General features: G+C 44.5%; 1 protein-coding gene across 3 annotated transcripts in view; it reads left to right on the plus strand.

Annotated features, from left to right (window-relative positions):
• Positions 1–23241, plus strand: part of E2F4 (E2F transcription factor 4) — a 503847-nt gene that overhangs the window by 370007 nt on the left and 110599 nt on the right. The window lies entirely within an intron of this gene.

Genomic DNA, 23241 nt, shown 5'->3' on the forward strand with positions numbered 1-23241 from the left:
AGGTCCCAGGATTGAACCCTGTGGTACTCCACTTTTCACTGGTTTGAGGTCAGATTTGGAGTCTGCACCTTTTACAGTGTGGGTTCTGTCAGTGAGCCAGTTGGCAACCCATCTTGTGACGTAGGGATTTGTACCTATTTTAGTGAGTTTAGCTATAATTCCAGAATGGGGGATGGTGTTGAAAGCCTTGGCGAGGTCAAGATAGGCTGTGTGAACCACCTTACCCTCTATGGCTTTGGTGACTGCCTCAAAGTCTATCAGGTTCAGGAGGCATGATCTGCCTTTCACAAACCCGAACTGGGTGGGATCCAGAGTTTGGAGATTACCATTGTCTTTGAGTTCCATGATGCGTTCCATGGCCTTGCACACCAGGCTTGTCAGGCTAATAGGGTGATAGTTCCCGTGATCAGTGGTGGCTCCCCCTTTGTGGAGTGGGATAACTGTTGCTGTGCACCATTCAGTGGGCACAAAGCCTGATGCGAGGCTATTATTGAACATGGTGCTTGGGTGGGGAGCCAGTTTGTTCTGAAGTTCGTGTAAAACGCAGCCTGGGATGTTGTCCGGTCCCATGGATGCTGTGTTTTGGCTTTAGAGAGTGCAGCTTTTACCTGCGTAGTTGTGATTACAGGGACTCTACATTTTTCCTGTATAGATATGGGCCCTTTAGGGGGTGAGGGGGGGGGTTCTGTAATTTTCGTGCCGTTGTGCTGTAACTGTGAGTAGATCTGGGTGTTGCCATCGAGATTCTTGACATAGCTATAGAATGCTTTGTGGTTGTCCTTAGAATTAGTGGCGATTTTTTTTGTTTTCGTAGCTAGCTTTGGAGGATCTTCTAAGGGATCTCAACTTCTTACTGAGGCTGACCAGGGACCTCCTCTACTTATGGGATTTTACTCTTTAGCAACAGTTTCTTCCTTCTGTTGTACAGTTTGTTTATGGCAGGGGACCACCAGATTGGCTTTTTTGGAGGATAGCTTCTTGGTGTAAGTGCTTAGAGTGCATTTGTGTAGGATTCAGCAGTTGTAACTGTATTGTCCAGCTGCATGGGTGTCAATGAAGTTCACTTCTGTCTTAAGAAACATGAAGTTGGCGGAGAAATTTTTTACCGTTGTTTCCTTAATTGGGGGGTGGGGGCAGGATGTGGATATCAAGGGTGATTAGCTTATGGTCGGATCAGACCAATGAGGAGTTGACTTCAGGTGTGGAACACCGGTCACTCATGTTGGCAATGACTTGGTCTTGGATATTGTTGCCCCTGGTGGGGGTGTGGATAAGTTGATCTAAGGCATTGGAGTTTATGAATTCCAGAAAGCGTTGAGCTAAGGAGTTATACACGAGTAGTTTTCCCAGTTAATGGTGGGGTAGTTGGTCACCCATTATTAGGGTGTTTGGTTGAACCCTAATATTTTCCAGTACATCAAGAAGAGAGTAGGAATACTGGGGTATGGTGGGGGGATCTGTAGCAAGCTACAATTTGGATTGCAGTTTTGTCCAGAGTTGCACTCTGATAACTTTGGATGCATTATGCTGAGCAACTATCCTGGAGGTGTGGATATCCGTAATGAATATGGACACACCTCCGCCTTTGGTGTTTCAGTCCAGGTTACATGGCTGAAAAGTGTGGTATGAGTTATAGCCTGGTAGTGCAGGGGTGCTCTTTGGAGCCTTGAACCAGGTCTCAGTCACTGCACAGATATCCATGTTCTCCATTTTAAGGAGTGCCTCGAGTGAGTGCAGTTTGAGATTCAGACTTGTAGCTTTGAGTAGCATTACCCTCCGTTTTTGCTTGCCTGTTCCTGTTACGGTGGTGAATTTGTCATTTGAACCTTGCCTAAAAGGGGTGGCAAGAGCCTTAGCCAGTATCTGGAATCCCAGGGGCGACAGGTGCAGGCCATCTGTGGCAAAGCATCGAGGTCTGTCGACCATGTCATCCCAAGCAGACTGGTACTGGATCCCCTTAGAATGACACCAGAAGCTTAGCCAATTGTTGAAGTCAATCATTTTGTCCTTGTACTGCGGTATCATTCTAGGCAATGGCAGAATGCTACTCTGGGCTAGGGTCATACCTGCCTGGGCTACAAAATCGGAGAGCTCTTCCATATCTCTCTCCATGTAGTCCAGGGAGGTATGTCTCGGGTCATTCACACCAACATGGACGAGAGTCATATTTGTACTTGAGTGACCTGAATGCGTGGGGGATCCTGGCAACCCGACAGGCAGCTGACAGTAACCTTCTTGTTTAGCCTGGTGAGTGGGACATCAGTGTGCCTCACTAGAGTCACCCATGACTAGTGTGTTGGGTACGTTGTTTTACCTTATTGGCTGTGGTCGAGTGGCACACTGTCTGTGGGCTGTGTCATTTGGGTTGTGTTGGGGGATGGAGGTTGCTTGTGTTTCTGTTTTGGAGGTCTCTGTTGCTTAGATTGTTATTGAGAGCCTTCACGAATGTTTTTGTTACTATGTGTGGATTTTGGTGGTGTAGATTTAGTGAAGCTATGATGAGTGTGGTGTGGTGCAAATGTTTACCTTCTCATGACCGTCAAGTTCAGTCTTTGTTGGAAGTAGCTTTACCTCAATTTTGGCTAGATAAGTGCATCTCTCACAGGTGGTAGTGTTGGGTGGTAGGAGGAGAGGGTTGTCTGTGTACATCTGCATTGCCTCAAGATGCCCAGATTCATCAGATAGACAGGAGAGAACACTTGGAGCTGACCCTTGGACATGCCTGAATAAAAAACTTTTCCTCTAGATAAGTGAGGAAAGCAAGTACAAGAGCTGTTTTTCTCTAAGCAAGTGAGGAAAGTATAAAAACTGTTTTCCTCTAGGTAATGAGGAAGGTTGAGTGCTATAGTAGTTAGTAGCTTATTTAGTGCTTACAAGTTCTGAACAAGTGCTGAGCACGAATAAGCAAATTAAGTGCTAAAACTAAATTTGTATCTGCACTAGACGAGTTACAGGACAGAAACAAGTGCAAATGCAGGCTTTCAAATCAGAAAGTTGAGAGAGATGGAAGATTGCCCAAACGGCCAATAACTACAATTTCTGGGCCAGAACCACTCCTTATGTGGTAGACAGGTTACCTAGTGCTTACCCACTCCCACTGATAAGCTAGAAGGCATCCCTCCAAAACAGGCTTGGGGGGCTCAGAAGCTTGCATACATTCCTGGATACAGCAAATCTCTATCTGGACTACACTAGTTACAGGAAATAATGGGTTAAAAACTAGATGTTTAAATTGCTGTTATTTAGTCATAATTACTGGGACATTGCAGACTTAACACTGACTTGTGGGTAGAACAAGATTTGCCATGGTCTTTCTGGAGAGCATATTGCAAACCAGTGCATCATCTCACAACCCCTCACCACCTTTCTAAAGCTCTGGGAATTATCCCGGTAAGTACGACTGTTGCATTACCACACCCCTCTTGCCATTTAATTTGGTTTCTCACTCTTTGGAGTCTCGATATTGTGGGCCAGGTTACTTTTATACCCTCCACCCTTACCCCTAATAGCTAGAACATTTGGTCTACTCTGGTTTGGAAAGTTGGCTGCAAAGGCTGTTTACCTCTACTGCTACCACCACCATCACCTTCTAAAGCAAGTTGAACCTTGCTCTCTCCATCCTTGTCACTTGCTCTAATCCATCCTTGCCTTTACTGTATCCTGCCATGACTGTTTTGTCTTTGCACAACCGAGCATATGTGGGTACCAGCTTTGTACTGGGAACTTCTTTACACCCAGAAAGGCGGTGGTCTGCTGCAGTTGGTAGGAAGGATTCTAAGCTGTAAAAGTTGAGATGGAATGTTCTGAGGAAGTGTGTAAATTTAAGATGAAAGTACTAATTTTTAGCTTAAGGTTTGCAGTGTGTATTGTGAATGGAGGTGCCGGCAGCTTGGTCAAAGTAGTTATAACTGCAACAGTGATCCACTCAAACATTTGTTGTAAATTCCTACATAGTTTCTCTTATTTTAGAAACAAACTTATTTCTTAGTTTACTGTCACTTTTTCCTGATTTCACCTTTGGTTAATAGTGAGGATCTAAGTCCTTGGTAGCCTACTGAGGAAGATGGGCCTGTGGAGAAAGCACCCTCTAGCTCCTGTGCTTGGGGAAGGGGTGCGTGCTGATGTTTTGGTCCCTGGTTGGTTGGGTACAGTGCAACTCATCCCTGCATTTAATCTGTTAAGAGGCCATGGACAGTCACCTGAACTCTCTGGAGCAGTCTCTCTAGTCATTGGATGTCCTTCAAGGATGCATCTGCAGTCATAACAAATGGGTTGTCCTGTCGTCAGGCAGCCCTTCGGTCGGCCGGATTCCAAAGTCTGGGTCTGGCCTCGGCTGGTCGCACTTCACCCGACGTCATCTCTGCTGGTCTTCGGGTATAAAGGCATCAGCCAACGCCGTTTTCCTCAGTCTTTCTTGCTGCGTGGCGCCCGAAGCAGAAGCTGTTGGCAAGTGCCGGTCGGTCAGATCCAGAGATTACTACTACCGAATACTACTTCGAAGACTTCTAAAAGCTAAGTACCCGTTGGGGACTCTTTCTTACCTCAGCGATGTCAGAAAAAGTAAATAACTGTTTAACTTGTGGGAAACAAATACCTCATAAAGATTTCCACTCTTACTGCCTACCTTGTTTAGGCCCAGACCACGACGTAGCAGCCTGTTTAGCCTGTGCTTCCTTCAACCGAGCGCTTAGGTGTCGGTCGGAGTTTGCTGAACAGTTTTTCGGCTCAGATTTTGCGTACATTATGCCGTCGGATCCTCCGACTACTCAAATTGTTAAAACGCAAAGAAAAAGACCGACACTCGCGGTCCGCGGTTTCGGCCGAAACCACGGTTAAGCAAACCGCGAGTGTCTCGGTTTTGGCCGAAACCGAGCAAACTGGTCAATCTTCAGCCGAATCCATCACTACTACCGAGGCTCCTGCTACTCTAGTTGAATCGGCCTCTGAAGTTTTGCCTACTAATGTGGTTCCTATTGAATTATCAGACACCATCCCTTTGGATGTCTCTACCCCAGCACGTGGTGCTGCTAGGCCTCCTGCAGCCATGTCTATTAAGGCCTTTGCCAGGGCTAAAGCAGCCAAAACTGCTAAATCAGTGCCTGTTAAGCCCCTCACACAGGCCCAGTTCCAGTTCACAAATGCTTACTCTGGCAGAGGATCTCATATCTTTAATTAGGGGATCCCAATCTCACCCAGACAGGGCCTCTCAGCCTCCAGAAAGAGACCTAGAGCAGTGCCCCCAGAGCCAGTGTCCTCTGATGATTCTTGGATGACTCAGACATTACAGACTATCCAGAGGCTCCTTTTTCTACTTATGAAGATTCCGATGCTGAAGAATCTATTCCATCTGCCTCTCCACCAGAGGAATTTTCCTTTGGGGAAACCTTACATGCCATGAGAGAACAATTCCAATGGCAGGGACAAGATTTCTCAGACTCAAGAAAAAGGCTTAGGACCTTTCTACACTTACCACAATATAGGCCCTTAGCTATACCTCCAGTTCTGCCTGTTGTGGATGATGCATTTAATGATGTTTGCACTGCTCCTGATACTTTACCTCCAGCCCCTGCCAAACCAGATAGGTTTCACAGGGTACCAGACACTCATCACCACCTATACAAGGCTCCACTTGCAGATCCTGAGACTATCTCCCAGGGGCCTAAGGCAGTAGCCGACCTCAGCAAAAACCCTCTCCCTTCTGAAAGGGAATCCAGATCCTTAGAGATGGGGAAAAAGTTTACCTCTGCTACTGTCTCAGCTAGAGCTTTGAACTGTCAGTTTCATATGATGCAATACCAAGAGTTTATGCTTGATGAGTTAACTAAACTGTCCTCTGATGACTCCTTAGATAAGAAATATGTTTTAGAAATGGTGAATAACATTCAGCAGGTTAGTAACCATTCTTTAAAATGTGGCTATGATGCACTGGAGGCTTCATTTAGATCAGCCATGACTGGCACAGTTATAAGAAGGCATGCATGGTTGAAGAACAGGTCTTGCGGATCATGTTAAAGCAAAGCTGTTAGATGCTCCTATGGATAAGGCCAGTCTATTTGGTACTCCTGCTCAGCAAGTAATGAAGAAAATGGAAGAAGGCAAAATCTGTACAAACAGTTAAGGATTTCTTACAGGTTCAGCCCCAAGGTTTAGCAGGAACTGGCCTTCCAAAAATTGGTCCTTTCCTGACTCCTCAAAATCTCAGAGAGGCAGGAATAGACGTTCCAGAGGCAGAAATCAATCCAGAGGAGGTGCCTACAGAGGACGCCAGTGGCAAGGCAATAACCAGCGAGGCACAGACACAACCACTGCCACTGCAACAGGACAATCACAGTGACTTGGCTCTGACACCGCCTACCAGGGAACAAATAGCAGCACCTTTAGGCGGAAAGTTAGCCTTATTTTCAAAAAAATTGGCAGTATATCACAAGAGACAAGTGGATTTTGCAGACCATAGACCAAGGCTACAGGTTTCACTTCCACACCTTACCAGTAAAAAGGGGAATGCCAAACTACCTCCAAATCAAAAAACAGAAGCTTTAAAGCAGATAGCTCAATTAACAAAGATGAGAGCTGTGGAAAGAGTACCACTAACAGAACAGGGCAAAGGATTCTACTCCAGACTCTTCCTAGTACCAAGAAAAGAGAAAAGTTGGAGACCTATTCTCGACCTGTCCGTCTTAAATACATTCATCATTGTCCCAAAATTCAAAATGCTGACCCTACAGCAGCTTCTTCCCATGCTGGGCAAGGAGTGTTGGCTGGTAACTCTAGATCTCAAGGAGGCATACCTGCACGTCCCCATACGACCAAATTGCAGAAGATACCTCAGATTTCTTGCAGGATCAGAGCATTATCAATTCTCAGCATTGCCCTTTGGCTTATCTACTGCGCCCAGAGTATTCACAAAATGCCTGGCATCAGTAATCGCTCATTGCAGGCTACAGGGAATCCAAATTTATCCATACCTGGACGACTGCCTGATACAAGCGGACAACAAAAGCAAGCTGACAAAAGACTTACAAACAGTCATTTGCTTACTACAAGCCCTGGGATACACAATTTAAAAAAGTCAAGACTGATACCATCCCAAACAAGAACATTCTTGGGTGCGGAATTGGACACAGTCAAACAGATGGCATTCCTAACTGCAGAAAAACAAGAACAACTCCCTCTTTACTTCTTGGCATTAACAAAGCAGAACAAACTAACAGCAAGAAAAGTACTGCAGGCCTTGGGCTTCATGGCATCATGCATAATCCTGGTCCCCCATGCCAGACTGCATATGAGGAAGCTACAGTGGTACCTGAAGAATTTATGGTCTCAACACAGGCACAGCTTAGAAACCGAAATCCCACTAATCCCATGCCTGAAACAAGAGTTCCTATGGTGGGCTCAAGCATGCCAGTTTTCAGTTTGAGGATCTTCTAAGGGATCTCAACTTCTTACTGAGGCTGCCCAGGGACCTCCTCTACTTATGGGATTTTACTCTTTTGCAACAGTTTCTTCCTTCTGTTGTACAGTTTTATGGCAGGGGACCACCAGATTGGCTTCCTTTTTTGGAGGATAGCTTCTTGGTTCTATTTCGGATAGCACAATCCATGCACTCGTGTAAGTGCTTTGAGTGCATTTGTGTAGGATTCAGCAGTTGTAACTGTATTGTCCAGCTGCATGGGTGTCAGTGAAGTTCACTTCTGTCTTAAGAAACATGAAGTTGGCGTTGGAGAAATTTTTTACCGTGGTTTCCTTAATGGGGGGGGTGGGGGCAGGATGTGGATTTCAAGGGTGATTAGCTTATGGTCGGATCGGACCAATGAGGAGTTGACTTCAGGTGTGGAACACCGGTCACTCATGTTGGTAATGACTTGGTCTTGGATATTGTCCCTGGTGGGGGTGTGGATAAGTTGATCTAAGGCATTGGAGTTTATGAATTCCAGAAAGCGTTGAGCTAAGGAGTTGGTACACGAGTAGTTTTCCCAGTTAATGGTGGGGTAGTTGGTCACCCATTATTAGGGTGTTTGGTTGAACCCTATTATTTTCCAGTACATCAAGAAAAGAGTAGGAATCCTGGGGTATGGTGGGGGGATCTGTAGCAAGCTACAATTTGGATTGCAGTTTTGTCCAGAGTTGCACTCTGATAACTTTGGATGCATTATGCTGAGCAACTATCCTGGAGGTGTGGATATCCGTAATGAATATGGACACACCTCCGCCTTTGGTGTTTCAGTCCAGGTTACATGGCCGAAAAGTGTGGTATGAGTTATAGCCTGGTAGTGCAGTGGTGCTCTGGAGCCTTGAACCAGGTCTCAGTCACTGCACAGATGTCCATGTTCTCCATTTTAAGGAGTGCCTCGAGTGAGTGCATTTTGAGATTCAGACTTGTAGCTTTGAGTAGCATTACCCTCCGTTTTTGCTTGCCTGTTCCTGTTACGGTGGTGAATTTGTCATTTGAACCTTGCCTAAAAGGGGTGGCAAGAGCCTTAGCCAGTATCTGGAATCCCAGGGGCGACAGGTGCAGGCCATCTGTGGCAAAGCATCGCGGTCTGTCGACCATGTCATCCCAAGCAAGACTGGTACTGGATCCCCTTAGAATGACACCAGAAGCTTAGCCAATTGTTGAAGTCAATCATTTTGTCCTTGTACTGCAGTATCATTCTAGGCGATGGCAGAATGCTACTCTGGGCTAGGGTCATACCTGCCTGGGCTACAAAATCTGAGAGCTCTTCTCTCTCCATGTAGTCCAGGGAGGTATGTCTCAGGTCATTCACACCAACATGGACGAGAGTCATATTTGTACTTGTGGAGTGACCTGAATGCGTGGGGGATCCTGGCACCCGACAGGCAGCTGACAGTAACCTTCTTGTTTAGCCTGGTGAGTGGGACATCAGTGTGCCTCACTAGTCACCCATGACTAGTGTGTTGGGTACGTTGTTTTACCTTATTAGCTGTGGTTGAGTGGCACACTGTCTGTGGGCTGTGTCATTTGGGTTGTGTTGGGGGATGGAGGTTGCTTGTGTTTTTGTTTTGGAGGTCTCTGTTGCTTAGATTGTTATTGAGAGCCTTCGCAAATGTTTTTGTTACTATGTGTGGATTTTGGTGGTGTAGATTTAGTGAAGCTATGATGAGTGTGGTGTGGTGCAAATGTTTACCTTCTCATGACTGTCAAGTTCAGTCTTTGTTGGAGGTAGCTTTACCTCCAGTTTGGCTAGGTAAGTGCATCTCTCACAGGTTGTAGTGTTGGGTGGTAGGAGGAGAGGGTTGTCTGTGTACGAGGCAATTTCTGCATTGCCTCAAGATGCCCATATTCATCAGACAGGAGAGAACACTGGGAGCTGACCCTTGGACATGCCTGAATAAAAAAACTTTTCCTCTAGATAAGTGAGGAAAGCGAGTACAAGAGCTGTTTTTCTCTAAGCAAGTGAGGAAAGTATAAAAAACGTTTTTCTCTAGGTAATGAGGAAGGTTGAGTGCTATAGTAGTTAGTAGCTTATTTAGTGCTTACAAGTTCTGAACAAGTGCTGAGCACGGATAAGCAAATTAAGTGCTAAAACTAAATCTGTATCTGCACTAGACGAGTTACAGGACAGAAACAAGTGCAAATGCAGGCTTTCAAATCCGAAAGTTGAGAGAGATGGAAGATTGCCCAAACGGCCAATAACTACAATTTCTGGGCCAGAACCACTCTTATGTGGTAGACAGGTTACCTAGTGCTTACCCACTCCCACTGATAAGCTAGAAGGCATCCCTCCAACACAGGCTTGGGGGCTCAGAAGCTTGCATACATTCCTGGATACAGCAGATCTCTATCTGGACTACACTAGTTACAGGAAATAATGGGTTAAAAACTAGATGTTTAAATTGCTGTTATTTAGTCATAATTACTGGGACATTGCAGACTTAACACTGACTTGTGGGTAGAACAAGATTTGCCATGGTCTTTCTGGAGAGCATATTGCAAACCAGTGCATCATCTCACAACCCCTCACCACCTTTCTAAAGCTCTGGGAATTATCCCGGCAAGTACGACTGTTGCATTACCACACCCCTCTTGCCATTTAATTTGGTTTCTCACTCTTTGGAGTCTCGATATTGTGGGCCAGGTTACTTTTATACCCTCCACCCTTACCCCTAATAGCTAGAACATTTGGTCTACTCTGGTTTGGAAAGTTGGCTGCAAAGGCTGTTTACCCTCTACTACTACCACCACCATCACCTTCTAAAGCAAGTTGAACCTTGCTCTCTCCATCCTTGTCACTTGCTCTAATCCATCCTTGCCTTTACTGTATCCTGCCATGACTGTTTTGTCTTTGCACAACCGAGCATATGTGGGTACCAGCTTTGTACTGGGAACTTCTTTACACCCAGAAAGGCGGTGGTCTGCTGCAGTTGGTAGGAAGGATTCTAAGCTGTAAAAGTTGAGATGGAATGTTCTGAGGAAGTGTGTAAAATTAAGATGAAAGTACTAATTTTTAGCTTAAGGTTTGCAGTGTGTATTGTGAATGGAGGTGCCGGCAGCTTGGTCAAAGTAGTTATAACTGCAACAGTGATCCACTACATAGTTTCTCTTATTTTAGAAACAAACTTATTTCTTAGTTTACTGTCACTTTTTCCTGATTTCACCTTTGGTTAATAGTGAGGATCTAAGTCCTTGGTAGCCTACTGAGGAAGATGGGCCTGTGGAGAAAGCACCCTCTAGCTCCTGTGCTTGGGGAAGGGGTGCGTGCTGATGTTTTGGTCCCTTGTTGGTTGGGTACAGTGCAACTCATCCCTGCATTTAATCTGTTAAGAGGCCATGGACAGTCACCTGAACTCTCTGGAGCAGTCTCTCTAGCCATTGGTTCTCCCCACCTTGGATTAATTTTTCCCCAAAGACCTGCATAGACAACCGGTTCTAGTTTAAGGGGCTGTCCCTCACTCAAGGCATGGGCATTCAGCATGTTCCCTTCAGATGCTGATTTAATGTTTACTGTTTCTTTTTAGTTTTCCCAGGTGTGTTTGCTTGATACTTTGTTTTCCCTGTGTTTTATTTACTTACTGTCTGCACACTGTAGCACAGTATGTGTATGCTTTTCATTCAGCTCTCCGGTTAGTGTTTTGGCAAAAGAATAAACATTGAAATATAAAGTAATTTCTTAGGTCAGGTTGGAGCAACTGAAAGTGAACTAATGCAGCCAAGGTGAAATGCTGAAGTGCGTGGATACTTGCTTCCCTTTAGAAAATAACTGTAGCTTTGTGTATGTTCTGTTTGCAGTGAGTAGCTTAGATCTTCAGGGCATTTCTAAACTTTCCATGCAGTAGTTTGTGTATTTGTATTTTATAGCATTTGTGCTGTAAGGTACAATAGGGAAACCACATCAAGCACTTTATCTGGTGGGAGCTTGAGTAGATAGTGTAGGGCCTTTCCTTTGGAGAATGCAGCTTAAAGGCAGCATTGGACTGGGAGCAGTCTTACTTCCTCTGCTAAGCCTGCTTTTAGTAAGATAATGTTTGGTTTCATTGTTGCATATGTGCCCATATTCACAAACCTTCTCTTGATTAAACCCCTGACAGCATACTTTGGAGAGGTCAGCTTTCGTCAGCCTACTGATGCGTCTGGTGGGCTTCCTGGCCCTTGTATCGTCATTAACAAAGCTGTTTCTTGGAATACCCCTATTTAGTATGGTAACTTGTCCATTGTGTCGTATATAAGCAAGGGGACATTGCTATACTGTGCTAAGTGCCCCTCTAGCAGTGGAGAGGGGCATCACTCCATTTTCTTTCCTGTGTTAGAGAACAAGTGAACAGACTGAGGACTCCTTCGTTCCCTCCTGTGGAGTTGTGGATTCAATGCCATTAACAGGGCTGGGCTTTCTAGCTGCAGAGGGACTTGAGACCACTGTCTTGTCATTTGCAACTCATTACAGCAGCGCAGTGGAGAGGTACTGATGAATGGTTGCTTGTTTTTATGGAGAAGTCCTATCTGGCAACTAGTAGTGTCACCTTAATGAGTACTGCTGAAATTCTGTTGAGCCACCTCAGTACTGAAAGTGTGGCATTGTTTTAACCAATCCTGCTATGCGATTTTCCTAATGTGTATTGTGCTCATGAGCCTTCCTGGATTACTGTCTTACTGTTGTGTAAAGTGTGCGTTAATATTTGCATAGAATGTGAAAAATTGAAGGGCTGTATTCAATTTTGTATAAAGATAACCTTCCCACTGAAAAGGGGCCTTGTTCCCAGCTGGACTTTCTTGGTAAACAAAATATCACCCTTTTCCTGTTCTGCAGCTGATTGCTGAGTTCAGGGTAGGAAGGTTAAAAATCTTTACAGGCTGCAAAAGAGTATCGTTTCATGCAGTCTGATCCTTGACATTTTAGTAACTATGACCTCTGTTTGGAGCTTGCATTGGTGACAGTTTAGCAGCTTGTCAAATAGCTTGGTATGAAGGGCACAATGACCTTAAGACTGAGATGCACTGCACTCTAGTGGACAGTGTGATCATTGTCTGTTGTACATGTTTGATATTTACTTCTGCATTTTCATACTTCAAAGAAACAAAGCTTAGAAATGCCAAAGGTCCAACAGGGGAAAAATAAGACTTAATGTATTGGCAGTGAGTGAGACATTATTGGCAGGCCCATTGAGTGAGACATTATTGGCAGGCCCATTGAGTGAGACATTATTGGCAGGCCCATTGAGTGAGACATTATTGGCAGGCCCATTGAGTGAGACATTTGAGACATTATTGGCAGGCCCATTGAGTGAGACATTATTGGCAGGCCCATTGAGTGAGACATTATTGGCAGGCCCATTGAGTGAGACATTATTGGCAGGCCCATTGAGAATTGCCATGGTGAGAGATGGCAGATTGCCATATTAGTCCTGTCATGCACTGTATTGGGTATAGGATGCACAGTATTTCAACGCTTACATTATTAATGAATATGTGGTACCACTTCATAAGTGGAGAACAATAATATCTGTGATACTTTAACAAGAAGTATAGAGATGCTTGTTTACTGAAGTACACAATCGTGCTACATATTTCTGTACCCAGAAAGGAATTGCTTGCTCACCGTGATATTGTTGGTTTGCCTTTTGGCTATGTTTTCAGGAAGCATGTAGGAGGAGATGTGTAGATTAGTAGGTGTGATATTCCACAGTTAATGGCTGTGAAGGTGTACTGGATCATTGTCTCTCTTGAAGGAACTTTAACTTCAGTGATCAGCAAGCTGGCCTGTCAAGTGTAATAGCCTGCTAGCCCTGAGTTTGCTTGCTTATTTAGTTATGTTTGTAAAATCTGCTTTCTTTTGGCTATCATCTCTGCACAGAATCTCTAAACTTCAGTCGTCCTTGTAGGAACCCATGTTATCATCAACCCCACTTTTCCTATTTTCTACATGGGATTTGGGGGTGTCATGTCAGCTGTCACCATCTCCTCAGTGCTACTCATCTACCTTGTGCGACGCTCATGGCCGATTGTCCTGGTCTTGTCTCATACACTCCATCCACCACTTGGCTGGATGCCCTCATTTTCTCTGGCCTTCTTCCTGTCTCATGTCATCTTCCCCAGCTTGTCTTCTGCTTTTCTGCACATTTGAAGTCTGTTATCTTTACCGTTTCTGTAATTGGCACTACTTTGGCTTGTGCTGTTAGGCTTCAGTTCTCAGGCTGCACAATGTTGGAATGACTTGCCACCCTTCAGGCGCTTCATGTCCATCACCTCTAGCTTCCTCAGCTGCTTTGCTTTCCTACCCAGATGTCTGTAGCATACAGTAGTACTGTTCACACCATAGTTTTGTACACTTTACTCTTTAGCTTATTTGGCATTCTTCTGTCATACAGTGCTCCTAACACTGTGCCATTTGGTTGCAACCTCTCCGATTCTAGCTTTGACCTCCTTTTTCAGTTTTCCTTCTCAACCACCCTTCCCAGATACTGAAGCTGTTAATCTGTTCCAGTATTTTCCTTTCTATCTCTATCCGGTTCTGATTTCTCCCACTTGCTGCCATTGCAGCTGTCTTATTTGTACTTTTTCATCTTGTGTGCTTTCAGTTTTTGCATTCCATTCCCTATCCATTGCTGAAGTTCTCTGTTTGCCTGCAATGCCACAGCATCTGCATATAGCAGCTTTGTTGAGCTGTCCCCTTAGACCTGTTTGCTAATGTTTATCACCAGTAAAAACAGTAGGCTCGGAGCTGAACCTTGTTCACACAGACTCCCACTGGGAACCCTGTTTTGAGGCCAAACGCTGTTCATACTTATTGGGTCCTTGTACTTGGCCTGCACTAATTCTACCAATGTTTCTGGATCTTTGAACCATTGCAGGACTGTCTAAATCAACTTTTTTGGGACCTTGTCCTATGTTTTCTGCAAGTCTAGGAATATGCAGTTAGATACCTCCTCTTAGCTTCTCAGGTATCTTAACTGCAAACGTTGGGTTTGTGTTGTATCCTGATCTGAATTTGAAGTGTCCATCTCCCATATTACTTTCTACTACTTTGCATATTCGTTTATCAACCACTCTTTTCAGAAATTCCATGCAGTGTGACGGGAGTTTGATACCGCTGTACTGCCCACAGTTGTGGATGTCACCTTTGTCCTTTAACACTTGCGCTAGTGTACTTATTCTCCAGTCATCTGGGATACTCCCTTCTCTCCATACTGCTTTGACTACCCTCCGGAGTCACTTCTCCACTATTTCTCCCAACATCTTTATCATATCTGCTGTGACTTCAGTTGAACCTGCTGCTTTCCCCGATTTAATTTTCCTTAGTACTGTTACTACTACGGTGAGCTTTTGTTTCATCATAAGCTGGGGCAGTACAGTTTTATTTGGTGTTTCCATTCAAAAGCTGCTGAAGCACCGTTTTTCATCTGCTTTTGTCCTGTGTACTGCTGAGGCATTTGTTGCTGGCATACCTTATGAAGTGATCATCTTTATTTTTCTATTTTTGCCTTGCAACCTGTAATAGATGTTCTTCATCTCACATTGCTGCAGTCCTTACATATGGGTAGTCCGCTGCCAATACCAAAGTATTAGGCTGACGTCGGTCAAGGCGCTTAAAACTGACATCAGGACGTCAGGGTACAAAAGCGCATGACCGACGTCATTTCCCCAGTCTTTTTTGCCGCATGGTCCAATGCAGAAGCAGCGTTGCAAGTGCCGTTCGGCGTTCTGAAATAGTTTCAGACCCGAATCCAAGTTGGCTAAGTACCCGTTGGGGATTATTTTGGTTTTTCTTGCCTCAGTGTTTTACGGATGTCAGAAAAAGTGAATAACTGTATTTCTTGTGGGAAACAGATACGGGATTATCATTCTTTGTGTATTCCTTGTTTGGGGCCTGAGCACGGCGTTGTTGGGTGTCGCTTTTGTGCTAGGTTCAATAGTTGGATTGTGCTAGGCTGGTCTTTGGGAAGCGGTGCAATTATAATATGCTGTCGGATTCTCCGGCCGCTTCTAGAAAGCGCAAAGACAAAACAGTTAAACCCAGGCAAGATGAGTCGTCCGTTCCGGACGCCGGTTCTTTAGAGGCTTCAGTGGAACTGGTTCACGGAGACTTCTCTGGAGTCTCAGGGGAGACTTTGATTTTGCAGGAGGTGGTCTCTCAGGAGGCAGGTCAGGCTGAAGGGGCTTCCCAAGTTACTGTACTCCCTCCCTTCCTAGGGTGGTTAGGCCTTCTCCTTCTGTTTCCAAGGCTTCTCCCAGAGGCAGGCCAGTTTCAGCTTCTGTTGGTGTCACTCCTAGTTCAGCAGGGTCTGTGCCTAAGAAGCACATGCTTAAAATGGCAGAAGATTTAATTACTCTGATTAGAGGTTCTATGCCCCTCCTGATAAGAGGCCTAGGGTGGAGCCAGAGTTGGGAAGTTTTGAGCAGGCCGGATATTTCAGAGTCTTCAGCTGAAGACTTGCAGGAGTATTCTCCTTATTCTGATTCTGATGCAGATGATTCCACTCCTCCTGCTTCTCCTCCAGAGGATTTTTCTTTTTCAGAGACACTTCATTCTATGAGGGAACATTTTAAGTGGGAAGGTCAGGACTTCTCTGATTCTAGGAAAAGGCTTAGGAGTTTTGCTGTTACCCCAGCATAGGCCCTTGGCTATACCCCTGTTCTGGATGTTGTGGAAGATGTGTTTGCAGAGGCTTCACTTAATCCTGATTCTCTGCCTCCTGCTCCTGTTAAACCGGATAGGTATTACAGGGTGCCTGAGGCTCATAAATATCTTTATAAGAGTCCTAGGGCCGACCCAGAAACTATTAGTCAGGGACCTAAGGGTGTCAAGGCCTCTGTTGTAAAAAATCCGGTTCCTCTAGATAAAGAAGCCAGAGCTTTGGATAGATGGGGAAAGAAGGTCTATACATCTTCTACCTTAGCTATGAGGGCTTTGAATTGCCAGTTTCATATGTTGAAATATCAAAACTTTCTTCTTTCTCAATTGAAGTCTAAGGTGGATGCTCTGGCGGAAGGCATTGAGTGTAAAGAGTTGCAAGATTTGGTGCATGTCTCTGAACAAGTGGGTAAGCATTCATTACAGTGTGGTTTTGATGCTGTGCAGGCCTCGTCTAGGGTGGCTGCCACTGGCTCAGTTCTTCGCAGGCACGCCTGGTTAAAGGATCAGAATTTATCTGACCATGTTAAGACAAGGATTTTGAATGCTCCTTTGCAGTCTGATGTGTTTGGTTCACCTGTGGAATCAGTCTTGAAGAAAATGGAAGACAAGGCTAAGTCTATGCAGGCTGTTAAAGATTTTTTGCAAGTTCAGCCTCGAGTTTAGTAGGAATTGGCCTGCTAAGGGGTGGACGTATCCTTCTTATGATTCTCAGTCTAGGGGTAGATCTAGACGTGGTAGGGGCAGAGCTCAGAGTTCTTTCAGGCCTAGAACAGGGAGTTCACCTGCACAATCTTCGGTGAGGGCAGGGGCCAGTCCTTTCGTAAACAGGCCCAATGACCTACTTTTTCAGCTGCCAGATCCTTCTTGCCTGGCAGCACCTTTGGGAGGAAGGTTAGCACTCTTCAAGGAAAATTGGATGTTGATTACACAAGACAAATGGGTATTGGATATCATACACCAGGGTTACAAGTTTTATTTCCATACCTTGCCTCCTTTCAAAGGCATGCGGACGTTCCTCCTCAGCAAAGACTAGAGGCTCGCAAACAAATTTCTCTACTACTTCAAATAGGGGCCATACAAACGGTTCCTCTGCCAGAAGTGGGCCTAGGATTTTATTCTCGCCTGTTTCTAGTACCAAAGAAAGGAAACACGTGGAGACCAATTTTGGATTTATCCATCCTCAACACATATCTGGACATTCCCAAGTTCAAAATGTTAACGTTACAACAGCTTTTACCTCTGCTGGGCAGAGATCACTGGATGGTGACTCTGGATCTCAAAGAGGCTTACCTTCATGTTCCTATCAGGCCCAGTTGCAGGAAGTATCTGCGTGGGCTGGGACTTCACATTATCAGTTCTCTGCATTGCCCTTTGGCTTATCTACTGCGCCAGAGTGTTCACGAAGGTTCTGGCTCCAGTGGTAGCTTTCTTCAGGCTAAGAGGAATACAGATCTATCCTTATTTGGACGATTGCCTGATACTGGCCCAAGAAAAGGCGAACTTCTTCATCATTTACAGTATGTGATGGCAGTGTTAAGATGCCTGGGGTATTCTGTGAACGAAATAAAGTCCAGTCTAGTACCCTCTCAGGACATGTGCTTTCTGGGTGTGAGACTGAATACAGCATCCCAGATGGCCTTTTTGACCCCGGACAAACAAAAGAATCTTTCTCTTTACTTCCACCAGTTGTCGCATCAGTCCAGGCTGACTGCAAGGACAGTCCTTCAAGCCTTGGGGTTCATGGCATCTTGTATTCTGGTACTTCCCAATGCCAAACTGCATATGAGGAAGCTACAATGGTATCTCAAGAATGTATGGACACAGCACTGCCAAGATTTGGACACTCATTCAAATAATACCTTGCATTCAAAAGGAATTTTTGTGGTGGGCTCAGGAATGTCACCTAAACAAGGGACTCTCTGTGACCCGGCCAGAGGCGAGTCAGATTTTAACGACAGATGCCTCAGACAAAGCTTGGGGAGCTCATCTAAATGGAAAATGGATACAAGACACGTGGCCTGCCAGACTTCAACATCTACATATCAACTTGAAGGAGATGTTAGCAGTCCAATTGCATTGATAGCTTGCAAGGATTTACTTCTTCCAGGGCAGGTGTTGATTCAAACAGACAACACAACTGTCATGTGGTACATCAACAAGCAAGGGGCATTCTTATCTTCTATGCAGACAAGCAATGATTTTGTGGGAGACTGCTCTCAGTTTACAGCTAAATCTTCAGGCAAGGTTTCTGCCAGGAGCACAGAACTCCTTAGCAGATGTGTTGAGCAGACAAATTATGGATCCCCAGTGGAAATTGGATCCTCATGTATTCCAGAGGTTGACAGTGTTATGGGGAACTCAGACATAGATCTGTTCGCTTCTCCACTAAATTACCAGCTGCCAAAGTTTTGCACAAAAGGTTTCATCCCTCAGCTTGGAAAGTGGATGCTCTCTCATTCAATTGGAGCAATCTTCACGTGTATGCCTTTCCACCTCTGCCTCTCCTCCCAAAGGTACTGCTGAAGGTCAGACATGACAAGCCAAACATGATTTTAATAGCTCCAGATTGGCCTCGACAGCACTGGTACCCATTACTGAGAAGTCTGGTACAGGAGCCTCCATGGCCTTTGCCTTCGATTCCTCACCTGCTGTCTCAGGAGAACGGTCATTTACTCAATGTCGAACTTCATTCTCTACATCTGACAGCCTGGCATATTCTGGTTTAAACCCTGGAGGGTCTCAGCTTCCACAACAAGTTTTGAATGTTATTTTGGAGGCCAGAAGGCCTAGTACAAGGAAAGTTCACGAGATAAATGGAGGAGATTTTTATTTTGGAGTACAGCAAAGGACTTTGATGTTTCTAAACCTAATTTAAGTGTGGCGCTTCAATACCTTACTGAGTTATTGGACAAAGGTTTGTCCTTCTCTATAAAGGTTCATGCTGCAGCAATCTCTGCTCACTATGACTGTGACCCACCATTATTTTCTCAGCCTTTGTTTAAGCAATTCCTTAGAGGGGCAAAGAATATATAAGACCCCCACGTAGAGCTCCTACTCCTGCTTGGGATCTCAATTTTGTGTTGGAGAAACTCACTCTACAACCTTTTGAGCCTGCAGCATCGGCAGAGTTGAAATATTTATCTTGGAAGACTGCTTTTTTGTTGGCCATTACCTCTGCGAGAAGGGTTTCTGAATTACAGGCCCTTATGGCAGTTGAGCCTTTCTTAATTTTCCACAAGGATAGGGTGTCTTTGCGTACTAACCCTTCTTTTATGCCTAAAGTGGTTTCTAGTGTGGCTTTAAACCAAACTATTCATTTGCCTACTTTTATGCAAACCCCAAAATAAAGGGGAAAAGATTTTGCACACTTTGGATATACACAGACAGTTGCGATATTATTTGAGCAGAACTAAAGGGTTCAGGCAGTCTCAGCAGTTGTTTCTTTTGCTTTGGGTTCTCAGGGCAAACCTGTTTCTAAACAAACTATTTCTAAGTGGATTGGTTTTTGTATTGCTTTCTGTTATTCCCATCATGGTAAGGAGATTCCAGCTGGGATTAGGCCTCATTCCACTAGGGCTACTGCCACTTCTACAGCTTTTTAAGGGGTGGCTACTAAAGATATTTTGGAAGCAGCTACTTGGAGTTCAGTGCATACTTTCTCTAAGCATTACCACCTTCCACTTTACTCTAAATCTAGGGCTGGATTTGCAACTGCAATTTTACAAGGCATGTTGGCAGCTCCTAATGCTTTATAGTTTTGCCATCCTCCCTTACCTCTGCTTTGGGATTCTACCCATATGTAAGGACTGCAGCAATGTGAGATGAAGAACATAGTACAGTTTTGTACCTACCATAAATGTAGATGTTGAAGATCCACATTGCTGCAGTCTCCCTCCTTCCCTCTGTTGTTGAAGGTGGTGGTGCGGTTTGTGTTGTACATATTGTAAATATGGTTAGTGCACGGGTGGTTGGTTGGGTTTTGCTGGTTTTTGGCTTTGGCCTGTCTTGTTAGGGCCTTCTGACATCTGGGGCAAGAAAAGACTGAGGAAATGACGTCGGTCATGCGCTTTTGTACCCTGACGTCCTGATGTCAGTTTTAAGCGCCTTGACCGACGTCAGCCTAATACTTTGGTATTCGGGCCGACCGAGGACAGCGGACTACCCATATGTAAGGACTGCAGCAATGTGGATCTTCGAACATCTACATTTATGGTAATTACAAAACTGTACTTTTTTCAGCCATCTACTGAGTTACTTTCTAGAAGCTGGTAATGTCTCTGATGCAGTTTTCACTATTGCAGTTCCTGTTTTAGCCTCTGTTAACCAACCAGTATTCTTTCCTAGCATGGTCAGTCTTTTCGATCTCCCACTTTTTTCCTGCACTCCTTTCTTTTGACTCCCTGTGTTACTGTATTACACTACTAGCTTTCCTGTGTACTTTATTTCCATAGCTGGCTTGGCCTGCATATCTGTTCTGTAGTGCTCACACATGCTGTTTTGAGGCACAGCCATTCTTCAACTCAATCTGTTTTTTGTGTTTGAGCCTTGAGTAATTCTTTATATACTTTCTCCAGTCAGGTTCTGGCAGCCTGGTGTCTGTTCTTAGAGCCTTCTCTGACTACTGTTTGCAGGTGATTGTGGCAACCAAGTGGTTTATGCCGTGGGACAACTGTTTCCCTGGGGATGACTTTGCAGTCACTTTTTCTACCTTGTGTATGATCTTGACTTTCTCGCTAAGTTGTGTTGCTCACCATCAAGCAGTTTGCCAGGCAGAAGTCTACAGTAGCCTGTCCTCTCTTCCTGTTGCTCCAGCCATGTTGACCCAGGCGGTCTTCCTATACATTTAGGTCACCCATTAGCAACACAAGAAGCTCATAGTTCAGCTCGGTGAATTTCTTGTATTCATTTCAAGAGTGCAGAACTGGTTATAAAGTGGTACCTGCTCATAATCTGCTGTAATGTATTAGCTCCCCCTACCTCCCCCTGTACCAGAGTTTTATGGCATCGGAAGGCCAGTAAACTGCTTTTGATGCTGTTGGTTGAATAGCAGTGCACTTGGGTATCAAGCAGCTTTTTAAAGCTGTTAGCTGCTCTTCTCTGGTAACTTTTTGGTGCAACAGCTTATTTGGTACCCTTTTCAAATGGGTTTATAGCTAAAAACATGCAAGATTGTTGAGCATTCATTTTATTGATCACTGCTGCAGTAGCTTTAACTAGGAGTTGTATCCTGTCAAGGATGCAACGGCTGGCCAGCTTCCAAAGCTTCAAGGCATCTTCTGTGCATCTAAACTGACAGGCCTCTCAAGGTGAGCTGACTAAAAGGCAAGTTTGAGTGCCAAGCCCTTCAGAGATTTACTGCTGCCAAAGAATATGCTGCATTGAGGCTTTTGAGGATTGACCGCCTGCTTGTGCTATTCCTTGGCTGTTGGACAAGTCCCCATTTGAGGTGTGGGGAGGGCACGTCTGTTTAATTTTGTTAAAATGAATGCTAGGAGCCTGTTTTTTACTGGACTGTCATAAGACTACTGTACTTTTTAAAATGAGTGCTTTTTATTTATCTTTTTTTCCTTGCCAGTTTAAAAGTCATTTAAAGTAATAGAAACTTTTCTTTTTATGTGGAGAAATTGCTTACACTTTGTGGGGCTGGCAAAGTGTTTTAAAGTGCTGTGTACTGCTTTTAGAAATCTTTTTTCAGACTTTTTACTGGCATTTAGTGGTTGTTTACCCCCTGGGAGAGAGGCACTGTTTTCTGTTTGACCATGGAACAGTCTGTCTGTTCCAGCCACAAAAAGAAAGTTGTTTGGGTCCCCTCAGTGTACAATGAAGAGCCCCTCTCATCGATTTTGAGGGAGGAAACTGGAAAGTCTTCCTATTTGTCAGTGTTGTGCCCATCCCTGGGGAATCTGATGCTCCTTTTAATAAAACAAAGCTAAACATATACAGACTCCTCCTCAGATTTCCTTAGTTTAGTGGGTCTAGTGCAGGGTTAAATTCAGGCTACTGATCTTGTAGTTTCTGGTACAAGAGAGAGGGATACCTTCTTTCCTGAGAGATTCAAGATTCTGCATCTGGCCAAGATGAAGGGTTTTCTCCTCTGATTTCTGATTCAGACAGGAGAAGCTGCGCTTCTGACTCTCCTCAGTGGAGGGTTCTTTTTTCTGTGAGACTGTTTATAGAATGTGCCTATGTTCGGTGGGAGAACACTGAGGTTTCTCAGCCCTAAGAGAAAAAAATTCCAGAACCTGCATCCACTCCTTCAGTTTCATCTCCCATGGGTGACGTTTTTTACTGCCTGCAGTTACCTTGATAGACAGCAAGCTGCTCCTAAAAAGGAATGGTAGGATTTATAAAGTTCCTCAATGTTAAGTTTAAAACTTGATCCAGCAGTTGTAGTGTTAGTTAAAGCCTTCTGCTGCTAAACACTTCCAATTCTATTTCCAATAAGAATGGCAAGATTCAGTATGAAGGAAAAGTGCTTCAAATCTGATTTTCAGAATTTTGAATTGACCTGTTCATGTTAAGGTTTGTCCTGACTAATTGTGAATGTATGAGGAATGTTGTCTGCAGTTTTTTCTTGTGAGGAAAAAATCTGTTTTAAATTTCTTCAAGTCACTGCACATTGAATTCAGTGTGAGTCTTGATACTTCAATGGCTATGGCAACTCCTCTCCTTTCTTTTTTAGTGTTTATGCCATGTTGTGTCTGTTCTTCCTAGCATTATCCTTTCAGGACTTGAACTCCCTCTCTTGGCAGAAAGTCTCTGAAGGGCTTTATGCCTAAACTTCAGCTCGGCTCAAACTACTTGACAGTTTGGGTGCTTGGAAGGTGCCCTGACGCTTGCTGGCTGGCTGTTGGGTTAAGTCCTTGTCCGGATATAATGTGTGTAGCTAAGGCTACTGCAGCAGTGGTCATTTGCATGTCTACTGTTATGGTAAGTTTACTTGCACAACTCTACTGTTTAGGTTCTTTAGTATGAAACTTGGCTTTAACAAAGCTCTTTCTCTTTCGGAACGTAATTAGATTCATGAGGTACTGTAATTGTTTTTGGAAGTCTTGGAGGAGAACTTCCTTAAATTAGGAATGCCCTCCTGCCGTAGTACTGGTGGTGGGTAAATCCCCCTCTAGCTTTTGCTGTTTTGAGTTGCTTGTTTTTT

The sequence above is a fragment of the Protopterus annectens genome, chromosome 8.part0 (assembly GCF_019279795.1).
Source record: "Protopterus annectens isolate FY-2018-M chromosome 8.part0, PAN1.0, whole genome shotgun sequence".
NCBI lineage: Eukaryota > Metazoa > Chordata > Ceratodontiformes > Protopteridae > Protopterus > Protopterus annectens.